Source organism: Temnothorax nylanderi, unplaced genomic scaffold (genome assembly GCF_030848795.1).
Source record: "Temnothorax nylanderi isolate EJ_2023f unplaced genomic scaffold, tnyl_v1.0 TNYL_tig0070_pilon, whole genome shotgun sequence".
Classification (NCBI taxonomy): domain Eukaryota; kingdom Metazoa; phylum Arthropoda; class Insecta; order Hymenoptera; family Formicidae; genus Temnothorax; species Temnothorax nylanderi.
Window position 1 is genome coordinate 97,648 of NW_027249132.1, and position 10,621 is coordinate 108,268.

The 10,621-nt window shown below is 43.4% G+C and overlaps 1 pseudogene; it reads right to left on the reverse strand.

The window, feature by feature from the left end:
- Positions 1 to 6,135: 6,135 nt before the first annotated feature.
- LOC139773830 (uncharacterized) lies at positions 6,136 to 6,752 on the reverse strand (annotated as a pseudogene).
- Between the last annotated feature and the right edge of the window lie 3,869 nt (positions 6,753 to 10,621).

Sequence of the window (10,621 nt, forward strand, 5' to 3'; positions counted from 1 at the left end):
TCGCACGGTCGTTAACCCGTTAATGCTTTTCTAAGCGCGCTTTTATAGCATAAATAACCTACTTCGCCATACGTGACATGCTAGTCGTCACGCCGCATAAATGCATGGAGATGGAGTAATATTTCGGTTACGCCAGCCGTAAATGCCAACAATCCGTATCGATCTCCATAAACTTTTCTCTCGATGCACCGACGGAACTGACATTGATGTCCAAGTTCGCGTCGGCTTATTCATATACATGTTTATACTCCGTCAAATTTCTGTCAAATACCTCCGAATATGCGGAATGACAGTGCGTAAAAAGTCTTTTTATCTTTAAAGAGTGTACTAGACATTGGCATTCCATGCTTCAAAATATTCAAGTCGATTTATATTTATAAATGCTAAAAATTATAATCTGGTATTTTAAATAAAATTCTCCCGAGACTGTTCTCACATTTTTGTCGTTGTATTTTAATTTTAGATAAAATAAAAATTTTCATTTTTTCCTGAAATTTTTCCGAATATTATTTCGCGATTTTATCTTCAAATTCGATACGTTATAAATGCCATAACGATTACTTTTGTAATATAATTGAAATATACAATCTTTATTTAGAAGACTTTTATGAAGATCGTGCACGGTAATCAACCATTTGGTCTTCAACGTCGCGCGAAACAACTGAAGATGCTTTACGAGTGCAACATGTAAGGCGGTAGTTACGACGGTAGTTGCACGGTGATTAGGTTTTATTACGCCGACGGCAGGGAGTGGGCGTATGCCCAGTAATAGAGGAAATTGGTAATAATTTTCTTGTAACGTCAGTAAAATGAACGGTGATGATAAGCGTAGACGATACTTCCCAATTGCCTGGCTTGTCCTCCTTTGTCTTCACGCGCACCAAAACGGATCGATCTCACTCGCTTAGTATCTCATCAAACCTATTCGAGGCAAGTGCCCCATATTTCTTTGCGACGCGTCTGCTTTTCCGTGAAATAAGTATATTTATACTGCCCCGGGCTTAAAGCTCCGCGAAATCACGTCACGATAATCTTTGAGACAGCGGAGTTAACGGCATTATTATGAGCTAAAATATAGGTGCACACACACGGTGTCGTCTCTATATCTTTGATATAAATCTTTATGATCGGCGAAACTACCGCGTCTCCCGAACTTCCTACACGGTTTCGTGGTACCCCCCTCGGGGCGGGGGATTAAAGCGACCTGACGTGGAATTATCGCGGGGTGAAAACCACCCCGGATATGCTCGGCGAAGAGGACATCCCGGAAAAATGATAAGATGATTATCTCTATCGAATTTTAAATCGACTCTCCGAAACTCCAATATTTAGTAACAACGTATAATAAAATTTGTCAATTTAATCCTTGACGAATACTCTCTTTACACTTTTCGGAGCACAATACGGACCGGTGCGGATCGTTAGATCGGAGCAGACAGCTATTATTTGCTTTGTGGTTAAACCGGAGCCTGTCAGGCATTTGTTACCGCGGAGATTAATGTGACGGCTCTGAAAAATGCGTAAGTAGCTAATTGCCCGTCGACGATGAATACTTCTTCGCGCGCGCGCGCGCGAGAGAGAGACGCTCTTCATCCTTGGCCGACTGCGGCTGCTAATGAGGCGAACGATTACACTGGGCGCTTTTACCGGGCGCTCGGGTGTTTGCCGGCTTCTTGTCTCCGCCGTGCGCCACGAAGAAATCTCGTGACGAGTTGTTCCTTGAGAAAACGTTTGTCTCTCCGAGACAACGCGCGCGCGACGCCGCGCGTTACACCGATTCGGGTCGGAATGCGGAATGTACAATTACAAGAATAACAGCACGGTTGTTTGTCTCCTCTTGGATCCTTAAAATAGGATTACAAATAACGCTTATTTCGGGGCGCGGGACCAGGGTGGGAAGGAAGGGGAGGAATGCGGGGATGGGGAAAACGGCGGAAAGAGCGGGACTATGTTTTTCTCACGTAATTAGCCGTGAGAGGAACTCTTCGGATAAACGCGTCGCGGCGTCGGAGAGATGGGAACGGGACGATTCCTCCGAGATAGGCAGAGAAAATAATTAACCTTACCGTTTTTCTATTGCGAACGAAAGTGCCCCTGGTCTTACGCGATTCTCGCGTCGGCGTTTAAAGGCTGGTAATAAAAGAAACGGGACGCGCGCGCTATCGTCCCGCGAAACGAGAGACGGCGCTTCCTCCCTTTTTTTTTCTCTCTTTCTACGAGAGGACGTACGAGAAGCGTTGGAGGAGCGCTCAAGTGGAATTTAATTCGACAAAACAGCCACGCATACCGACCCCGAGGAATCCGAGTCGCCGGACGATTTTCTCCGAGTACATTTTTAAGGAGTAATATACGGCGAAACGAGGAGACAGGAAATATAAATGCGAATGAATTATGAATACTAACTGTTGTGAAATTATTTCTTTCTTGCGTGCTTCAGGAAGATTAGTAGATCGGACCGAGGGAAAAAGATAATATATATAAATTTAATTGTCGATTAACGTAAAGTATGGAAATCAAGATAACGGCCCTTAAAAGAAGAGCAGTTTGAAGCGATTTATTTACATAATTGTGTCGTTAACATTAAATTGTATTTATAAATTTGATTACGTTTGACTGATACGTTATACCGTATACCGATATCACACAACAAAACGTGTAAAATTCATGAGACAGAGGAAAATAATGATATCGGACCATTATTTGGTTCCAACGTAAACTACTATACCTCGAATTTGACTTTAAAATAATTTCTGGGTTAGCATTGCGGTCCCTTGGATAGACATGCGGGAGTGATATTTAATTCATGACTATTCACCAAACAGCAGCGCGCGCGGCGCGCGCAGTTGGCAAGTTTAGCGACCAGTTTCGAGTTTATATACGTGAGTAGGAGCGAGCGGAGCGCGACGAAAGTCAAAGTGGAGCATTTCGTACGGAAGAAGAGTCTCAAAGAGAATTGCGTGTAACGTACAACTTTGTCGCGGATCGCACAAAAGTGCCTTTAGCGATGCGGTATTGACAAATACATACAAAAGCCTCATCGACTTGGATTTTCTTTCCATTTATATAGGAGAAGACACTGTGAAAGCCCTTAAACGATATTGCTTTATAACGTCAACATCATTAATTCAACCGACACGTTCACGTTCAACATTATTCATTGAATTCATAAGAATCTTATGTATCTTGAAGCTTGATTTATTTTAATTGTCATTATTGATTATTATTCCCATTATTATTTTTTACGTTGCGTTTTAAATATTAAAAAATAAAATTACACAGCGAGCGCTTGAATTGCGACTATTTATCAGCTTATCAGTAAAAGATAACTATTTCACGATGTAGTATACAATTCCAGCGTTCTTCTTTTTAACGCGACATTCATCTTACTTCCACTTCGATGGAATGTCAACGCCGGGGATTGCCGTTAAAGCTCGTAATTAGAAACCTCATCGTCTCTCACGACGCAATCATGCTGGGAGTGCGCTCTCGTGTGTTTCTTTTTCCGGATTGTGGCAGCCGTAGCAAGTAAGAAAGGGTCGGGTCCACGTAAGAGATCGGCGCGTGACCAGGGTTCTGCAGAGCGCAGTGTGTCGCAGAGTTAAAGCGGGTATTTCAAGTCGAAACCCGGGCATCGACTACCTCCGACTTCACCGGTCACGCCGCGCTTTGTCTCTGATTTCCAACGAAAGCATTCTGGAGTTATGAAACCCCGGAGACAGAGGAACTCCGTATTCTTTCCGGACGGTGATTCAATATCTTTCGTGGCTGGGGTAAGGCCGTGTCGTATGAAAGCGGAAGAACGGTGAGAAAGAGAGGAACCGAGGAGGGTAAGAATAAGAGGGGGGGGGGGGAAGAAGACGGAGGGAAAGGCGAGAATTGGATTTTCGCGTCTCCCTAAAGCTGACGTGATATTATCCATCGAGGGGGCGGGCACTCCGGGAGTTACTAGGATCAGCTGCTAAGTCCCTCTACGACGCGCGAGTTATTGCTATAGTGGTACAAAATGATTTCTTGGGTAGGAGATATGTGTAGGCTCTGATCTTCCTTTGCGGCGTTACGGCGTAACATGCGTTACGCGGACAAAATATATATTGCCGCGATGATAAGGATCGCAGATGTTCGCAGAAAGAGAAGTTAACGTAAATATCGGCCCAGCACTATAACGGGGATCGTATTTATTTTTTAAATTTGTTTTAAGGAAAACGTGAGATTTATAAGATATGTGATTTATGGAGAAACAGAATGTTTCGCAAAACTTCTCGAAGATAAAATGTAGGCCATCCACCAGACGCTACCCGAGTTCTTAACTTTATTTGGGTTATTTCCGTATTACTTTCAGCAGTATTTCGTAATTCCAAGAAGCAAATCAAGAACTAGAGAAATTCATTACCTACGACGCATTGTTTTAAATTAAAGGCATATTCAACCAAGTAGCTGACGACTTTATGCGATTTTGCAAGAATTAATGTTACCTTAGTTGAGATGTAAATGGAAACATAACGGAAAAGTAAAAGTAATTGTCATTTTAAAAATCAATATCCACGCGAGAACGTTGTGTTTTAATTAATATTTTTTTAGTATTAACCTCGGAAAAAGCAAAGTAAGATTTTACGGTTTACTGATTAAAATTTCGGATTAATTACATTATTCGCTGAACGAAGGATCCCGAAGTGATGTCCACATTGGAAATGCATCGGTTGATCTCGTTGTCAATGTGAAGCATACGGGGCACATTACTGAAACGATTACGGTATCTTTGGCCCCTCGATAGGATTAGAAATCCCGCGCCTGGCCCGGGTTTAGACTGCGTAACTATTAACCGAGTTGCAAATTGCCCTTATCCAGTTTCTCCGTTAAACGAGCGCCGTCGACGAACGGCGATGCGCCTGTTCGCCAGCCCGCGACGATATCCGGTCGCGATTAGTCGACTTCTGTTATCGTGGCGCGGGACCGAGAGAGAGCTAGACGGATAGGATAATCTGATAATTCCATTAACCCGCATTGTAATGCCATAAAGTTTCGCCTTAAACCGCCACGCGACCGCCACCGTCATCTGCGGCAACCTCGGCGGCCGCGGCCGTCGCGCCGCTTGTTCCGCCGAAAATTACGTTCCGTCGCGCCGTGAACCGCACCGCCCGCGCCGCTGCGCTGCGCTGCACCGCGTCGAGCATCACGAAGATTAGCCATGTTAGTATCTCCCTCGTTACCCGCGCCTCGTTCTTCATTATTTCACGTTATAATTAGCTAGGCGCTAGGAGCTATGGCGAATCGATTAGTATGTTAATAATAACGTAATAGAATGAATGCGCGAGGAGACGGCATGTAGTGTTTGTAATGGCGCAGATATATTCTAACGTTCTCTTAAATTGATATTGTCTGTAATTTTTTTTCGTATTTTGAATTTTTTGAGTTTAATAAACATTTGTATTATTGTTTGCGTTTTTTTAATTCTTAGCAAAATATTTTTATGAATCAATATCCTGATATTATCTATTCTAATTAACAATAAGTAAGATATAAGCTTGTTGCAATATGAAGAATTTCCTCTACTGTATTCGTCTTTTCTTTACAATAAATGTTACATACCACAAATGAGCCGACATGTAGTGCATCGAAACAAGAGAAAATATTTTTATAAATAATGATATGGTATTAATGCAATAGCATCTTATATAATATTGTTTCGTTAATATAAACATACTTTTAGGTACTTTATACTTGTTTGAAGCACGCAATCGCTTTGCAATGTTACTTCAATGCGAGTGATCAATTCGAAATGACCAATGCGAAAAATATCAGAACGAGAAGGAGTCGATCGACGATAAATTTACGGGTCACGAGTGAACAATCGTGATTTATGACCAAAACTAACTCCTGGTGGACTTGGCTGAAGCCTCCCGACCTAATTTACGATTAAGTCGGCGCCATTGCACATGATCTTTTTCCGAGAGTATCGTCTCCGATAAAATGATGATTTCATCGAAACCGACATCGGGAACTGATTCTTCGCCCCGGTATACTTTTCCTGTTTATTCCTCGTTCGCTTCGTCGAAGGCATATCTTCGATAGCGAACTCTGTGAGTGTCGGAGAGTATATCCGGGAGATCTGTATTCGCGTGCTGCGCTAGTTCGAGATCAAGCTTCGGCTTCTCCGAGCGAATTCAATCCGGCCAACTCGGTAATTCGTTCCCGGCGATCCTGCTTTCGCTTTGTCGCGAGCGTCACAATTTCTTCCTTGTTAGCTAGCAGAAATTCGACGAAAAAGCCGGACTCGAATTTCGCGAAAAGCGTCTTTGTTACTAAAGGAGTTTGACAGAGAGAAAAGGAGAGAGATATATTATGTGATCCAATCGATCACACCTTAAATCATGAAAAAAAATAAGAATTTTTTATCTCAAAGATCAAACGAATCTATATAATTTGCAAGACAATTGTCTTGTGCTTTTTCGCAATTGTAAAGAATAACTGTATATAAAAATAAATAATAAATTAATAAAACGAGAAGAAAACAAGAAAGAAAAACTTTCCGTGTTTGCGTAGTTTCGATAAATTGAATTGAATTTTTATAAAAATTCCGATTTTTATCAAAATCGATTTAAATCCGTGTCGGTCTCACGTTACCGCTCTGGGTGGACTGCGGTGTTTACCTGCGACGCTTATATCGATCGCGTTCTCGCAGCCACGCGGAATTACGTTTCGTTGTAGTAAGCCCACGCTGTGGCAGCGGCACGTAACGCGAGAACGAACGTCATTACGCCGCTATTTCATCGCGAATGACATATCGCGGCTAAGGGCGGGCGTTACAGCTTTGCCATTCCGGCATCCGGCGTGGCCGGCGTCGATCGCCGCGCCACGCCGGTTACCGTTCGTGTAACACGCTCTTACATGGATGGAATTGCTTCTCCGCCGCGCCGTGCCGAGAGAGATGCAATTCTCATGCGTGGAAGACCGATTATTCGCCTTACTCTTTGCGAATCAGGGATATTACGTTCATTATGCGCGGATTGCGTGAGAAAAGGGTCAACGAGATGATGTATGTATAAGGAACAGGGATATACGTTTTTCCCGGATTACCCGTGCCTCGTTTCATCCGCGGATTTCTTTGTTCCTCTGCAATATTCACGTCCCCCTGAATTATCCATATCCTCATCTTCCGTACTCTTTCGAGCATTATCACTATTTATAATATCCTGACGGAGAAGATCCGAACATCCGTTACCTGCGCGAAATTGCATCGCTAAACGGAGGAGCTACGGGGCGCACGTAATTAGGTGAAACGGCGCGACTTATGCCAGTTACTACGTTCGTTAAGCGTTAAGCGGAAAAGGGGCCGTCGCAGCGCCTGCGTTGGATTAAGTTTTTCGGCCGAAAACTCGCATTAGCTTAATAAACGTGGCAGTGTCCATAGACCGCGAAGTTGTGTTTCGGTAATTTACAGCTACTTTGCTTGCACGGCACGTCGCCGCGGCGCTCGCACAGCCCGCGGGTGTCGTGCATGCACAACGAAATTGTAAGTTAACTACGTAATTCGTTTACTAATTATCGACACCGCCGCTGGCGTGCGATAGCAGTGATTATTACCCGGCGTTTTCCAAAAGCGGGTGATAAGGTAAAACGAGTAATTGAAAAAGTATATAATGCATCGGGTCGAAGTTTAAGCGCATTATCCCCGCTGATGTTATCGCGGCTGATGGAGCGGTAAAAAATTAGTTAGTCGAGTTTGACGCTCCTCGATGCTCTTCGCGGGAATTGGTAATTAGCTAAAAATTATTATCGATCCGTAAATCGTATTAAGAGGCCCACGCTCCGCCTCGCGAACCCGAATTCGTCGACGAGATGGAGTAAAACCCATCGTCCGCTTCTTCGATGGCTCACAACAGAGTTAAAGTTCTCGTCTAGCCACCAGGCTCAACCGTGTCTCGTTTTTGTCCTGAAACGATGCATTACGGTAATGACCCGACGTGCAACAGCAACAGCCGCGTGCAACGCTGTCTCGCTAATTTCATCGCGCCGCATTGCGCTTCGAAACGCGTAACCCCCGCGTCGCGACGCACTGCGTCGGGAAACAAGATGCGGGAATATACAAGAGTAAGTACGCGAACGAGTTAACCGGCTAAGTAACCACGCTCGGCGCACTCTCTAATCACCAAAGGCACCGAGAGTGCTTTTAAACCTCCCAGCCTCCTTCCGCAGTTACATCCTTATTCATATGGAGGCCTCTATTAGACCTTCCATTATTCTGATTATATCGCGAAAGAGAACGGAGCGGCGGAAGAACCTCGTGAAATATATTATTTAAAATAAGGTTAAGCACATCCTCTTACCCCTTTCACCCTCTGAAAACCCCGGCGGCGGGGATGCTTTCGCCGTTATAATCCCGACTTATCGATAATAATTGCTTCGCGGCGAAAAAGTTCGAGAACTCGTGGCCGCCACGCTCTTTAATAGATTCATCCCCTCGTAATACGGTTCGCGGTTGGGGACGAAAGGACGATTTTCGGTGACGAGCGTCGTTAAAAGGTACGGGGTGCGCTCAATGGATTTGTTTTATTATTTCGCGTTTCGTCGAATCGGTGTAACGTGTGCGGCGCGCGAAAAACGTTTCATATTGGATCTCGCGCTGTTTTAATCCGACAGCGATAAAATATTGAAGCAAGATATGGAATTTATGTGCGGCACAGTGGATATGTGTATATGGGCTCGGGGGGTGAAAATAAATGCGGCACGCGGAACGGTGTCATAAATCCACGCGCGGTAAAACAACACTTTGAACGTTTATTTCCGCGAATTTTCGCGCCCCCGTATTTAGAGCGCGCGCGGCACCGCGCTCGAATCGTCGAAGATTTCTGGAATTCGATTATGAAATCCAATTTGAACGCAACGATGGCTCCGAAACCCTGATTTTCATTCTGACGTTCCGTTCCGTACCGACGCGAATTCTGGCTCACTTTGGAAATAATGCAGAGCGCACGACCCACTTTAGCGATAACTTTCTAATGGTTAGTTTCCGATTTGGAATTTACTATAAAATTCCACATACAAATCCTTTTTGTTACTTTACACATGTGTCTCGTGTGTTAAATTTTCATATGTGTATGTCAAACTTAAGTCCATTTCTATATATCAATGCATGTATATTAATTTTAATCTTGGTCTAACTTACTTTTTATCCTATTCTAATTCTTATATAGAACTTATAGAAAAAGATAAAAAAAAAGTTAAATCGAGATTGGCAGAAATGGACATTAGAAAAATATAATTTAATTTGATATTTACATGGCATGTTTAGAATACGAATATAACTGTTTAGTTACATACCCTTGTATATGTTACACATTTTCTCTATTTTATTAAACACAGCTTATCTAAATATATACAAGAAAATATGTAAAAGAGTAATTTGGCGCATTATGGAATTTTTGGGCTACACGGAGCTCGTTTCCCTTCGCAGAAACGCATGATTTTTTCCCCGATGCTGTACGCTAACGACTTTCGCTTTGAAAAAGTCCCTGGAAAGTGCACCACCGGTTTGCACACTCGGAAGGAATTAATAAAATATTCAGCAAAGCAGGGATCGCTTGAATCTAGCCGCTCATCGGCGGCGGATACGTGCACGGGGAAATAGGAAGGAACATGCCCGTGATCGGCGAATAGGGTACCCAACTGGGCCGCAACCAGCACACACGCTTCCCGGCACACAAGAGTCATGAGCTAAATCCCGCGGTCCGTCGAAGCTGTCAGAGCCGTCGTAAAAATCTTCGGTACGATTCGTCGTCGTTTTCAGATGTCGATGTCGATGCCTTAACCTCAAGTCAGGGTGGATCATTGTGACGGATTTGGAACGAGAAAATTAGGTGTTTCTTTTGCTAGAGATATCCGCGAAATGATTATTGGAATTTCGCGCGGACCTCGAGCTGTTTTTCGATAGGCGAGACTCAGAGGGGCAAAAATACGCGCTGGAGAAAGTAACATCGCGGACACTGCGCTATTAACGCTCATAAAGCGATCACGTACTCGTGGCAGAATGCTCGTAACATTTATTTCAATGTTTAATTGTATTAGCGCGCGATAGATGGTGATTTAATCCAACGATTTGCCGCTCGCTCCGAGGGATTTATCGCGCAGTTACGCACGCGAGGCCGTTCCCATCCTGTCGCACATGCGTTACGGACATTCGGATTTTGCTGGTGACAATGTCATCTGGGCAAACTTGCCCTCCGTCGCGTGATCGGTCGCGGCCCGTCCTCGTGTCGTTGTCAGAATTTTGGGAGAAATTCCAATTACATACACACAACGCGAAAACATTTACGGCACGTCAAGTTACAAGAGATTCTATTTTTTTTATATTTTATTATATAAAATGTATTCTATTAGACACTGGAGTTTAGCAAAGATTGGTTTATTATAAAATTAGGAAGAAATAAAGAAGAAATAATAGATAAAATATAGAATGACGAATTAGATAGGGCTAAAGGAAAAGTGTTGAAACAATTATGGAAAGAAAAAGAGGCTAGAGTAAAGAAGAGTAGATAAGATTAAATACTAAAGTTGAATGGAAGGTATAAGTGAGTTAAATTATTTTGTAGACCAAGTTCGCTTCTTGGTATAAGCTGAAGTTAAT